This window comes from Castor canadensis, chromosome 16 (genome assembly GCF_047511655.1).
Source record: "Castor canadensis chromosome 16, mCasCan1.hap1v2, whole genome shotgun sequence".
Classification (NCBI taxonomy): domain Eukaryota; kingdom Metazoa; phylum Chordata; class Mammalia; order Rodentia; family Castoridae; genus Castor; species Castor canadensis.
The window spans coordinates 29,351,900-29,366,051 of NC_133401.1; the positions used below are offsets into that span (position 1 = coordinate 29,351,900).

General features: G+C 46.8%; 1 pseudogene; it reads right to left on the minus strand.

Annotated features, from left to right (window-relative positions):
• Nucleotides 1-8,266: 8,266 nt before the first annotated feature.
• LOC109701965 (outer kinetochore KNL1 complex subunit ZWINT pseudogene) lies at nucleotides 8,267-13,861 on the minus strand (annotated as a pseudogene).
• Between the last annotated feature and the right edge of the window lie 291 nt (nucleotides 13,862-14,152).

A 14,152-nucleotide genomic window follows, 5' to 3' on the forward strand; every position in this document is an offset into this window, starting at 1 on the left:
CAGGTTAACTGGTTAAACAGGTTCTGCAGCCTGCCCTCAGGGAAAGAAAGAAAAAACTGTTAAAAGGCAAAAACCTCAGGTCTCCATTTTTGCCCCCTACTGAAGCAAAAGCCTCCAGATGCTCTCTCGCTCTCTCTTTTCATAAAAAGCATATATGCCTCACAGGATATATAGGGGGACAAACGTCTACTTCATCAGGAGTCCCCATCCATGCCTCTAAAGGGGTCCTCCTTCTGGCCATGCAAGCCCTCTTGGTTACTTTGATAGAGTTGTTTTTTAATTACAAGCATTCAGCTGGTAGAAGAGAACTAGGCCTCCCTGGGTCGCAGGGCAAACAGGCAAGTCAAAATAGATGAGAGATTGGTCAAAGATCATCTCAGGGGGGTGGGTGCAACTGAGATATCTGTAAATCCTCCACAGCTTTGCCCACAAGCAGCAGTGGAAGGAGCAAGGGAGAGAGGGATGCCCTCTCCCACTAGAGTTTCTCCTCATCTGGGGAATCCTAGATAAAAGGAGAAACCTCTGTTAAGGTGACCAATTTTCCCTTGTTTGCCTTTTTTTAGATGGGGAATCAAGCGTCAAGGATCCAGGAAGGATCCCCCTTTGCCTGCTTATTAAAACATTGGAAAGATCTTGATCCAGAAAGTCTTCAGCAAAAGTGACTCAAGTTTTACTACACCCAGGCTGGGCCACAGTATCCTCTGGGAGATGAGGAAATATGGCCAGAAGGAGGGAGCATTAATTATAATACCATTCTTCAATTAGATATGTTCTGTAAAAAAAGGAGGGAAAGTGGACCGAAGTTCCACATATTCAACTGTTCTTTTTCCTAAGAAACCACCCAGAATGGCTAAACAAATGCAGGCTAGATACCCAGACCATGGTATTCCTTTGCAAAAAGCCCCCAAACTCCCTTGAACCAAAGAACCCATCTGATGCTTCATCAGCTCCACCTCTTCCCCCTTACCCAGCTACCTCACACACAAGAAATCGTCCTCCAGGACTCTACCCCATGCAGTTAATTCCTGGAGGGGATAGTGCTCACATTCCTTTTAGAGTGGGTGAACTTAAAGAAATAAAAAGGGATTTAGGAAATTATACAGAAAACCCACATCAGTACATCCAGGCACTTAGAGAAGTCAGCCAAAACTTTGAACTGAGCTGGAAAGATGTAATGCTATTGCTATCTCAGACCCTCACTTCTCTGGAGAAACAGCAGGTACTAGATCAGGCAGTCACAGCTGGAGACAATTATCACTTAGATAAAAGCGGCCCTACAGCCCTGTCTCCAGAGGAGGAGGGGGAGGGAGAACAAAGACAAAGACATTGGATACCTAAAAGGGAACCTCAGTTCCCAATTCCAACAGGAGATCAGGCAGTACCTCAGTATGACCCTAAGTGGGACCCTAAAAATGACAAGGATGAATGGAGTCATAACTACTTCATCCACTGCATTCTTGAGGGTCTAAGGAGAGTCAAGGTAAAACCTCTTAATTACTCCCAAGTCACAACTGTACAGCAAGGACCCTTAGAAACTCCAGTAGCTTTCCTACAGAGACTTAAGGATGCTTAACAAAAACATACCAACATTGTACAGGAGTCACAGGAAGAGGAAATCATCCTAAAAGATAAATTTCTAACACAGTACCAGACATCTGTAAAAAACTTCAGAAATTGGTGACTGAAGGGAGCAGAGTTCTGGACCAATTGGTCTGTGTAGCCACGTCTGTATACTATATAACAGGGACTTAGAAAAAGAAAGGAAGGACCTGGAAAAGGAAAAGAGAAAGGATAAGCCGCAGGAGGCTCTGATCGCAGCGTTCAGAGAGGCTCCTCCAGGGCAAAGTCCAAACCAAAGGACATGCTTTCAATGTGGACAGGCAGGCCATTTTAGGAGGGAGTGCCCCCAAAGAAAGCTACCTCCAGGACCCTGCCCCATTTGTCGGGGAAAACACTGGAAGGCACACTGTCCCCAGTGCCCCTGAGAACTGAGGCCAGAACCTCCCACCCAATGATGGGTCCCTGGGCCTCTCATCTAGGCTCTGTAAGCACCATAAAGCAGGGGAGCCCCAGGTTAAGCACAAGGTCAGCCTCCTTATCGATACTGGAGTCAGCATCTCAGCTATTCCTTTCTCTCCCAGACCCAGGTCCTCCAAGTAAATTACTGTTCGAGGCATATCAGGCCAGCCTCTAGAGCCTTATTTCACTCAGCCTTTAGCCTGCTCCTGGGAGATTTCCATTTCTGTCACTCCTTTTTAATTGTCCCAGAAACCCCTACTCCTCTGGTAGGGCAAGACCTTCTATCTAAATTTGGGGTACAGCTCCTTTTACCCCCAGGAGAGTACTTTTGCTTGCCCCTAATAGAGGAACAAGTAGGCCCCACAGTGTGGACAGATGGACACACTGTGGGATGGGCACGAACAGCTGCCCCAGTCCTAATTCATCTCAAGGACCCCTCCTGGTTTCCCCATCAAAAACAATATCCTTTAAAGCCAGAGTTAAGGAGGGGCTAATTCCCATAATCAAAGACTTAAAGAAACAGGGACTGCTAATAGAATGCTCCAGCCCATATAACACTCCTATTCTCGGTGTCAGAAAGGGACCTAACAAATGGAGGCTAGTCCAGGATCTCCATCTGATCAATGAAGCAGTAGTGCCTCTCCACCCTGTAGTTCCAAATCCCTATACGCTTTTAGCTCAAATACCTCCAGGTACTGCTTACTACTCTGTCCTGGATTTAAAAGATGCCTTCTTTTACGTTCCCTTACACGCTAAAAGTCAACCTATCTTTGCCTTTGAGTACCCCACAAGAAAGCCTGGACAGGTCACTTGGACTGTCCTCCCCCAGGGATTCAGAGACAGCCCCCACCTCTTTGGATTGGCTCTAACCCAAGACTTGGCAGAATGGCAATATCCACAAGCTACTCTGCTACCATATGTACATGACCTCCTTCTCTGTGGACCAAATGAGCCTGTCATTTCACAAGTCACTGAGTCCTTACTAAACTTCTTAGCAGATAGAGGTTATAAAATCTCTAAAGAAAAAGCCCAATTGTGTCAGTCTAGGGTTACACATTTAGGTTTTGTCCTGGAGGAAGAAATGAGGTCTCTAGGAGAAGATAGAATCTGTCCAATCCTGACGTTTCCACTAGCTAAAACTCTAAAGCAATTGAGGGCCTTTTTTGGGATCACAGGATACTGTAGAATTTGGATCCTGGGATATACAGACGTAGCCAGGCCCTTATATCAAATCCTTAAGGAAGCACAGAAAGATACCCAGCCCTTTATTGAGTGGGATGACAAGTCAGAAAATGTATTCCATAGGTTAAAGAAGGCCCTTATAACAGCTCCCGCCCTGGGTCTCCCTGTACAAGACAAGTTTCAATTATATGTCTATGAAAAGGGAGGAATGGCCTTGGGCGTGGTGACTCAGCTCCAGGGCATCACTCCCCAGCCAGTAGGTTACTTAAGCAAAGAGTTAGATCAGGTAGCCAAAGGATGGCCAGGATGCCTTAGAGCAATGGCCACAGTAAGCCTCTTACTAAACCTCCCTCTAACAGTTTATACCCCACATGACCTAGGGGGAATTTTAAACTCAAAAGGAGAACTTTGGCTATTTGACAGCTGTCTAGTTAAATACCGGGCCCAGATTCTGGGAGGGACAGAAATAATTTTAAGGACCTGTCAGAGCCTAAATCCTGCATCCCTTCTACCAGAGGCAGAGGGAGATCCTGAACACTCATGTGAGGAGGTACTTATGGAAAATTATGCTGCCCAACCTGACTTACTGATCAGCCCTTAAAAAAACCCAGATCTAGAATTATACAGAATTATACACTGATGGCAGTTCCTTTGTCAAGCATGGTGTCAGACATGTAGGGTTTGCAGTTGTGACAGAATTTGGCATCTTCAAATCAGGTCCTCTTCCTCCTAATACAAGTGCTCAACTGGCAGAATTAGTGGCCCTAACAGAAGCCCTAAGACTGTCAAAAGAACAGTCAACATCTATACAGATTCTAAGTATGCCTTCCTGATCCTATATGCTCATGCAGCCATCTGGAAAAAAAAGAGAAATGCTAACTACAATAGGAACAGCTTCCCATAGAAATAAGAGAGGTTATTTTAATAGTTTTAGGGATAACAGCATTAGTTGCAGCTCTTGCTGGAATCAGCTATGGGGTAATTGCCAATCATGTAATTGCAAAAAACCTAACCAAAGTGGTAGAGGACACCTCAGACCAGGTAGGCCTAGACATTAAGGACATGCAAAGGTCTTTGTTGTCCCTTGCCTGTATGGTAATGGACCACCGCCTGGCCCTAGATTTTCTTTTGGCCAAACAAGGGGGGGTATGTGCCATCGCCAATATCTCCTGTTGCACATATATAAACACTTCAGGCATTGTAGAGGAATGTGCAGATTACATTCTCCAACAGGCTAAGTGGCTCCGGGAGCAATCTCTTGAAACTCAGGTTTTGACTCAGGTATGGGAACAAAAAAAAATCCTGGCTTCCCTCCAGGACTTGGTTCCTACCCTTTCTGGGGCCTCTAGTTGTCATTAGTCTCTTGCTTGTGTTTGGGCCTTGCATTTTAAACTTACTTGTCAAGTTTGTTTCTTCTCACCTAGAATCCATCAAACTACAAATGCCTCTGTTGGAGATGAGAACGACCTACTACTGAGGTCCCCTTGACAACCCCTCTCATGGTCAGCCCTGATGCTGCAGGCCCCTTCATTGCCCCCTGTCAGCAGGAAGCAGTTACTAAACAGACTTCGTCCTCCCTATTCCTAACAGCAGTTAGGGCAGTCACTGAGAGGGGGGGCTTGAAGGACAGACTGAGGTCAAGGAGACACTTCTCCCTAGGAAATGCCTGTTTGCATCTGAAAAGCATCTCCACCCTCAGGCAATGCAAAAATAGGCTATAAAGCCCACTCCCCACCCTGGCCCATGGGATCACTGGTTTCCAGGTCCCCCTGCATTCCCCAATATGCAGTCTTTCTCTTCTCTTTTCTCCAACTAAATTCTCTACAAATAAAATCTTTCCAACCTCTGCTGTTAAGAGTCTGTCTGTGCTTTCATTCTCAGAGCAGGCTCAAGAACCCTGAATACCTGAAATTCATGCGCCTGTCATCCGTGCATCAAACTCTTGGGTTATAAAAAGCTGTATTTTCATGGGTGGAAGCTTTGCTGTACTTAACCAACATGTAATAACTTTTTCCATGGTGAAATGTGTCCTCAAAAGTTGCACTATTTGGATTCTCATCATTAGGAATGGCATGAGGCTAAAGAAGGTCAAAAAACACTGAGAAATCTTTCCAAAGGTCATTAAAATTAAACCATTTCCCTGACATAAAAAATTCACAGTGCTTCTCAAATAGAGTCCTGTCCATGTCCCTCTTCAAAGGGTTTTCTGCAGTGTGATCCCTCTGGAGAGAGCTTGCACATGCTATAGTCATGTACAGCTTCTGTACAAATGGAGCAGCCAGGTTCAAAATACCTTTCAAGACAGGGCCACATATATCACAGGGATGAGTCTTCTGGGTGGGTGGACCCACCTCTGGAGTCATCAAGTGTGACACCTCTTCCAGACAAACAATGTGTGTCAAAACCTCCTTTTCACCTATTCTATGTCCACTAACTAAAATCAGAGAAAAGATGATGAAATGCATAGGTAGACACTATGGGAACAGACCAATGCCATAAGATTGAAAATGTCCAAAAGATTATTTAATTTTTTGTAGGTGTTAGCAATGAACACAAGAACTGCAGCTGGTGGGAGTGCACTGTATCACCAATCTACACACCCCACACCACAAGAATCATTTCAGGTTGGGGAAGCAGGGCTCATTTTACAGAAGTCCTTGCTTCACACAGAGGCCTCTAAAGAACCAGTACAATCTTGGAAATATCACCAGAAATAGGAGAGGAAGATGACCTGAAAAACAGGGAGGAAAGGGAAACAGCTTCAGGCACTGCCTCTTAATGGTACTATTATCCATGAAATCTACCAAATCACCACAAAATCTCATTCAGTAAAAACTTGCCAGTTGGTGACAAATACATCATGTATTATAGACTTCTGGTATCAATGGCAGACAAAACAACTCCAGATACATTTAGGCAATATTTGAAGATATATTCACAACTCAAAGTATATTGGTTGTTGGTAAGTGTTCGAAAACTGTGCTAGTGCACAGCGGATTTCAGCAAGGACACTAACGCCATTAGACAGTTTCATCATCTGATAGGAAAACATCCCAGATGTCATAACCACCAGGTGCCCCTCAACTGCACTGAGCATTTCTGAGACCATCTTTCCATGTCTACCTGATGTACCAACCAAGATATTTCCAACACCCAACTGCACAGCTTGGGAGAGCTATACAACCAACTCCATAGAGACGGGGATGGTGAGCTACCAGGAAAGACCCTGGACAACTCAGCACACAAGAAACCAGAGGAAAGAAAGACAATATTACAAACAAGACTGGAAGGAGTTCTGGCAGAATAGGCCATGGGCATGTGGATATTGATCATGACACTGCCTGCTGACTCTCAGGCAGAGAAGGCAATGAAATGTCAGGAAGAAGTGGGCAGAACAAACCATATAAACCTAAGCAGTCACCCAGTCAGGAAGCAGATGATCAAGACAACACCGATGAAGCTGATTGACACACATCTACTTCCCAAATCTGCACTTGTATTCATTATAGCATCAGTTCTTAGGGCAGTTCAGAGAAGTGCACAGGGCTCAGCTGTAGCATCCACAACATACCCTTGAAAAAAGTGGTAAAGTTAACCAAGGCTAATAACTAGCAGTGAAGAGGAAAAGTTGATTCTGGGAAAAAGAAGATGAGGAAAGACCACAATGTGACATACTTACCTATGGAGGTTATAAATGCAAAGTTCTCCAGTATCACATGGAGATACAGGTGCCTCTGAGTTGAACTAAGGAACTCCCATTCCCCCTTGGAGAGGGAAATGCTCACATCCTCCAAGGTTGTACAGCCCTGATGTGCATAGAAAAGAACATCTGTGATCAGCTTTTCCCCAAGGAGTGATTCCAGGTGAGTCAACCGATTCCCCAACATTTATCCTCTGTTTACCCACGAACCCCCACTCAGCACCTCAGAGTGGATATGAGGCCCCAATCTCCTGAGATGCAGTCTGTCCTCTATTCATACTTGATCAATGTTTCCTTCAACAGCCCTAATGCAGGTGAGCAGGGATACACAATCTAGCATCTAGGACTGGCAGGCAGGCTATATCGCCTCATGTCAGACAAGTACACAAGTGTCTCTAGGTGTTGCTGCTCAGACACAACCAAATTTAGGCTTACCTTGCAGCTTCATGTCACTAAGGGCAAGTCCACAGGACTGGCATTTCCCATTCTCCAACCATGTAGTTATCACTTTTTGAACCATACTTCTGTCACACACACTCTCCCACCCATTTCCACCATCTAGCACTATAATACAGGTAGTTCACTGCCTTCCCTATTCATCTCATAATACAGTATCTTCAGTGTGTGCAACCCACAAACTACCTAAAGACTACATTGCCTTTGCTTCTTCCATCAGTCTTTGCCAGTAAACACTGACTTTCATTCCCAGAGTCCCATGGCCCTCATACTAATGGTGTACTGGATGTATCTTTCTTCTGTATTTTTTTCAGTATTCAATGTTTGCTTGAGAATAATCCAAATGCATATTATAATAAGAATTTATAAAATGTAGTACTTTTTCTCTGCACAACAAAATAGAAGGCAGGAAATAATCACCTTAACACTAGACCTCAATGAAAGAGAACATGAAAGCCAATCATAAAATGAAAAAGGAAGAGTAATCAAGGTGCGTGTTAATGCACAAGATATCAAGAATATAACATCAGGCTATCTTAAAACAGAATTAGATAAACTCACTGTGTAGTTCCTTGGGTTCACAGCAAGGGTCCTTACACAAAACACTAAACAAACATTTGGATCAGTCAATAAAATTATCTTCTCCTGTGTATACACCTACGTAAAACATTGTTGATTGAATTAATCTCAGAATTTTTGCTTCATATGAATTTGGACAAGCAAACCTTGAGGACCGAGGACATCTACACCCTCCCCATTCACACCAGTCCTGCTCTTGGTATGTTAATAGCTTTTGACTCACCAGCACATGAAGATGAACAAACAGGTAACAGAGAGAGCCAGATGTTTTAATTGAAAAGAATCCAGAGATTACTCCAATCTAGATCATGGTCAGAAACCAGGTTGTACTTAAGAATTCACAATACATCTGTTAGGGACAGCTGCTCTGGTAGTTCGGCACGTAACCTCAGCCTCAGGGACCAGGGGCTTACCCTGTAGTGTATACAGCAGCTGGAGGAAGGTCTGGTGCTTTGTAGCTTATCCTGCTCCTGTCCTTCCCGCTATTTCAGGGTTCCAAGTTCCTGATGTAATCACTCAAGTTCCTGCTGAGTTGTGGTCTAATGCTCCTTTACCTCTGCAGAAATCTCTGCCAGACTCTGCAGATATTTTTCCAGAAACTGCCACTGCTTCTGGGCTGCTCTGATTTTCTCATTAGCCACTTGTTTCTTGTCCTGGAGCTGCTCAACGGCCTCCTGGGAGCTGTGTGCACTTCCTTTGGGCCTCCTCCACCTGGAACAGGACCTTGGTCACAGCACTTATGGCCTCCACATGCTCCTAAAAGGTGGCCTTCAGGTCTTTCTACTGCTCCTTGGCTGCAATTGCCTTTTGTCAGTTTGTGTCCTCAGAAATCTAGTGATCCAGGCCTGGGCAGTAGCCTCATGAGTCAGAAAATTCTATAGGAAGTCTACTACCTGAAGCTGGGTGCAAAGCAGTTTGTCCTTCTTCCGGGAGTCCCTCACAAATTCAGCCAGGATCTGAACTGGCAGCTCTGTCTCTTCTTGCAAGCCTATAAGTTCCAGGTGTTGGGGTACTTTAACTTGCAGCCCACCTAGCCTAAAAATCAGCTATAACTGGCATGACCCTTGGGTAACCTCATGAAGAGAAAGATAGCCTTGACACAGGGTTGTAAAACATGGTAAACTGTCAATTAAAAGCTGTAACCTCGTACAGAGCTGTGAGGAATTGCCCATTAGAGCCATGCAAAAGTTCAGGACCGAGATGAAAGACACCATACAGAGATAAGCACCCATTCTGCCTTTCTTTGTCTCCACTTGTAAATAAACTTTCCAAAACAGGACTCCCCTGCTGTTCTTATCTAAACCTTAGGTTTCTATTCCACTGCTAGCCCCTAATTTATGGGAGAACGCATTCCTTGTAACCCGATAAGTAAACCTCTGGTGTTTCCCCAGTTCCCAATAAATAATATTACCCCACCACCAGGATGTGGGCAAGATCAGGAAACTGTGACCCCAGGGTCATGAGGAATTCCTATGTGACAATGATTGATGCTTTAAAGAGTATAAGACCTGCTTAAACTTTGCTCTCAGGGTCCTTGTTGAAACCTGCTGCATCAGGCGGATGCTCGGACCCTAGCTAGCTAGAAAATAAACCTCACCTTGTGACTTCCTTTGTCTCGAGTGTCCTTTGTCCTCTCAGAAGGTGGCCGGCCTCATACCATAACAGCTGGAGGCCCCAGCGAGATTGGCCCCTCCCTGAGAGGAAAAAACGGCCTCCAATACCGAGGTTTAATTGGGAAAGACCACGGAAGGAGGATTGGCCACCTCCGTTTGGAGGGACTTAGAGTCCCCATCTGAATTTGGTTGGGAATTCTTGTTGAGTGGAGAGAAAGGGTTACAGCCTTGGAGGCTTCACTATTGGAAGTCGTGGGAAACATCCCCAACAGTCAGGAGCTGCACTGACGTCCTCAGTGGACGCTGTTTGGGCAGTCTTTGGGTAAGGATCCTGAATCTGGTGTGAATGGAAGTGCGCCTGTGAGAGTAGTCTGGTTGAGCGGCGGGTACTTGTGTATGTTGGAGAGTCCTGTGCGAATTTGTTTGTCTGCTGGAATTGTCTCTTTTGTTCTTTGTTGTCTCCTTTGTCCATCTCTTCTGATCATCATGGGACAGGCCCAGGTAACTCCTAAGACCCTTCTTCTGAGTCATTTTTCAGAAATCCGTGCTAAGGGACACAATTATGGCATGGAAATTAAGAAAGGTAAGTTTGATGCCCTTTGATCAGTGAAATGGCCAACCTTTAATGTAGGCTGGCCTCCTCAGGGTACCTTCTCCTTGGACACAATTAAGAAGGTCCACGATGTCATTAATAAACCTGGTCTTCATGGCCACCCTGATCAATATCCCTACATCCTTATGTGGCAGACTTTAGTAGAGGACCCCCCTTCCTGGCTGCGGCCATTTATCCATGAGGCACCTACAGACTGGCCCACGATAACTGGCAGTGTTGGGGAACACCCCCACTCTTGTTAATTCCCCTAAGAAACCTATTCTGCAGGAAGAACCGACTTCCCATCCGTCCTTGATAGACTTAGATTTTGAGGCAAGCCCCCCGCCATATGCCGCTGCTGCACCGCTCCAGCCAGAGGCAGCTGCCCCCCCTGAACCTCCCCATTCATCAGCCTCCCCATCTGCACCCCCCTCCCCAGTCTCCGGACTAGCGAGGGGACTCAGGCCCCATAGGCAGCAAGAAGAAATTCCAGAGGAGGAGCCCTCCTCCACTTCCAAAGCCCCCCCATCCTCCCGGTGTGGGCTCTGGGCAGTGCTGGTCCCGATGGGGGAACGCCTCTATCAGTATTGGCCCTTTTCAAGTAGTGACCTGTACAACTGGAAAGCCCAGAATCCTCCTTTTTCTGAGGATCCTAGAGGCCTGACCAATCTGTTCGAGTCCATTTTACATACTCACAGACCTACATGGGATGACTGTCAGCAGCTCCTTAAGACTCTATTCACCACTGAGGAACAGGAGCGGATTCTCACTGAAGCCAGAAAGAATGTCCCTGGCGACAATGGACAACCGACTACCCTGCCAAGCCTGATTGATGACCGTTTTCCCTTAAAGAGACCCGATTGGGACTATGGGAATGCAGAAGGTAGGGAGCGTCTCCGGGTCTACCGCCAGACTCTTATGGCAGGCCTCCAGGCAGCAGCTCGCCACCCTACCAATCTGGCTAAGGTAAAGACTGTAGTGCAGGGGGAGAATGAAAGCCTGGCCACATTCCTTGAGTGCTTTTGCAATGCATACAGACGGTATACTCCCCTAGATCCACTTGCAGAGGTGAATCAGTCAGCCATAATAATGTCCTTCATAAATCAGGCTGCCCCCGATATAAAGAAGAAACTATATAAGCAGGAAGGACTTGGGAAAATGACTATCCGGGATCTGATGAAAGTAGCCAAAAAAGTTTTTAACACCTGAGAAACCCCAGAAGAGCGAGAGGATAGAATCAGGAAAGAAAATCAGGAATTACAAGAAAGGATTCGGAGGGAAAACAGGGAACACCAGAGTAAGGAAAACAAGAAACAGCAGAAGGAAATGGCTAAAATATTGCTAGCAGGGGTCCAAAGTTTGGCTGGACTGAGCTCTGGATGGACTGGCCCCCCCATCCCAGAAGAGATCAGCCCCGGTTAGGCCAGGGACAGTGTGCCTATTGTAAGGAATATGGACACTGGAAGAGAGAATGTCCCAAGCTCCAGGGTCACTTGAGGCCAAATAGCAGGCCCAACAATGACACCCGGGTCCTGTTAACTGAATTGGACAATGACTAGAGGGGACAGGGCTTGGAAGTCCTCCCTGAGGCTTGGGTAACCATATATGTGGAGGGGAAGCCCGTGAGATGCATGGTGGACACAAGGGCTCAATATTCAGTTCTAAATAAACCTACTGGGCCACTGTCTCAGAAAATTAGTCTCGTGCAAGGAGCCACTGGATCCAAGGCATATCAATGGACTAGCAAGCATCAGATGGATTTAGGCCGGCATCAGGTGACCCATTCCTTTTTGGTCATTCCTGAATGCCCTGCTCTCCTTCTGGGACACGATATGCTAACTAAGGTGAGGGCTCACATTAACTTTAGGCCAGATAGAATCAAAGTGATGGATGGGCGAGGACAGCCCCTCCAAGTCTTGACTGTGTCTTTCGAGGATGAACATCGCTTGTTCTCCTTGCAGGACCCTCCCCCGAAACCTATTGAGTGGTCCCCTGAAATGACTTATTGGATTCAAATCTTCCCCCAGGCTTGGGCAGAAATAACAGGTGTGGGGCTGGCGAAACATTGAGCACCGGTAATGGTAGAAATCAAGGCTTCGGCTCAGCCCATCTGAGTCTGTCAGTATCCCATGTCTTCTGAGGCACGGAGGGGGATTGCCCCTCACATTAACTGTCTCCTGGAGGCCGGAATATTACGGCCCTTGCGTTCTGCTTGGAACACTCCACTCCTCCCCGTTAAGAAACCCGGGGGAAAAGACTATAGGTCAGTCCAAGATTTAAGGGAAGTAAATAAGAGGGGCGAAGACATCCACCCCACAGTCCCCAACCCCTATACCTTGCTGAGCCATTTTCCCCCTTCCCATGTTTGGTATACCACTTTGGACTTGAAAGATGCTTTTTTTAGCATAGCCCTGGCACCCAACAGTCAACACATTTTTGCCTTCGAATGGCATGATGGAAATACAGGAACCCCCGGACAGTTAACATGGACTAGACTCCCACAGGGTTTCAAAAACTCCCCTACTCTGTTCAATGAGGCTCTTAATCAGGATCTGGACTCATATCGCCGGAGCCACAGTTCTGTCACTTTTGCAGTATGTAGATGACTTGCGTCTGGCAGCTGCATCTGAAGCTGAATGCTGGCAAGCCACTGGAGACCTCCTCCAGGAGCTGGGGAAATTAGGCTATCAGGCCAGTGCAAAGAAGGCCCAAATTTTTAGACAAACAGTCACCTACCTGGGGTATGAACTAAAAGAGGGAACCAGATGGTTAACAAATGCTATGAAAAAAACTATTCTCAGACTCCCCGTCCCCATCTCAGCTCGAGAAGTTCATGAGTTCCTGGGGACAGTGGGCTACTGCCAGCTGTGGATATTGGGGTATGCTGAACTGATAAAACCCTTATACGAGGCAACTAAAGATAAGGCCCCATGGGCCTGGGGGCCAGATCAACAGAAGGCCTTTGAGGAGCTCAAGACCTCCCTCCTAAGAGCTCTAGCCCTGGTGCTGCCAGACCCTCTAAAGCCCTTCACCCTGTTTGTAGACGAAAGGAGGGGAATAGCGAAAGGGGTACTAATGCAGCGCCTAGGGCCCTGGAAGCGTCCAGTTGCTTATCTATCCAAAAGGTTGGACCCAGTTGCAGCAGGCTGGCCCCCATGCCTGCGGATCATAGCAGCAGTTGTCCTAATGGTAAAGGACGCAGATAAGCTCACTTTTGGGCAACATCTGAAGGTGGTAACCCCCCATGCAGTAGAGGGGGTCTTAAAGCACCCTCCAGGTAGATGGATGACCAATGCCCGACTGACTCATTACCAAGGGCTCTTGCTGGATGCCCCCCGAATCCCCTTCTCTGAATCAGTCTCTCTTAACCCGGCCACCTTGCTGCCAAATCTGGACCTGGAAGCCCCCCTACATGACTGTCAAGAGATCATAGCTAAAATCACCCAAGTGTGCCCCGATCTTCAGGACCTAGCCCTACCTAACAGTGAGCTGGTATGGTATACAGATGGAAGTAGCTTCATCTCGGATGGGGTACGTAAGGCAGGGGAAGCAATGGTGGACCAAGGTGGGAACATAATTTGGATTGCCCCGTTGCCCCCGGGGACCTCAGCCCAGAAGGCCGAATTGATCACGCTGGCAGAGGCACTCAAGCGGGCTGAGGGAAAACAAGTGACTGTTTATACCAACAGCTGCTACGCTTTCGGCACCGTTCATGTACATGGCGCCATCTACCGGGAAAGGGGTTTCATTACAGTGGAAGGAAAGGAGCTACATAACCTCCAGGAGATCCAGAGATTACTGATCATGGTGCAGAAGCCCCAGGTTGTGGCGGTAGTACACGTTCCTGGTCACCAGTCTTCCCAGACTCCGGAAGCAATGGGGAACCGGAAAGTGGACGAAGTGGCCCGAAATGCTGCTTTGGCCTCCGCAACCCTAGTGCTGACTTTACCCATGCCCAAGCTTCCGCGCTTGCCACCACAACCCGAGTACACCCCGGAAGACAGACAGTGG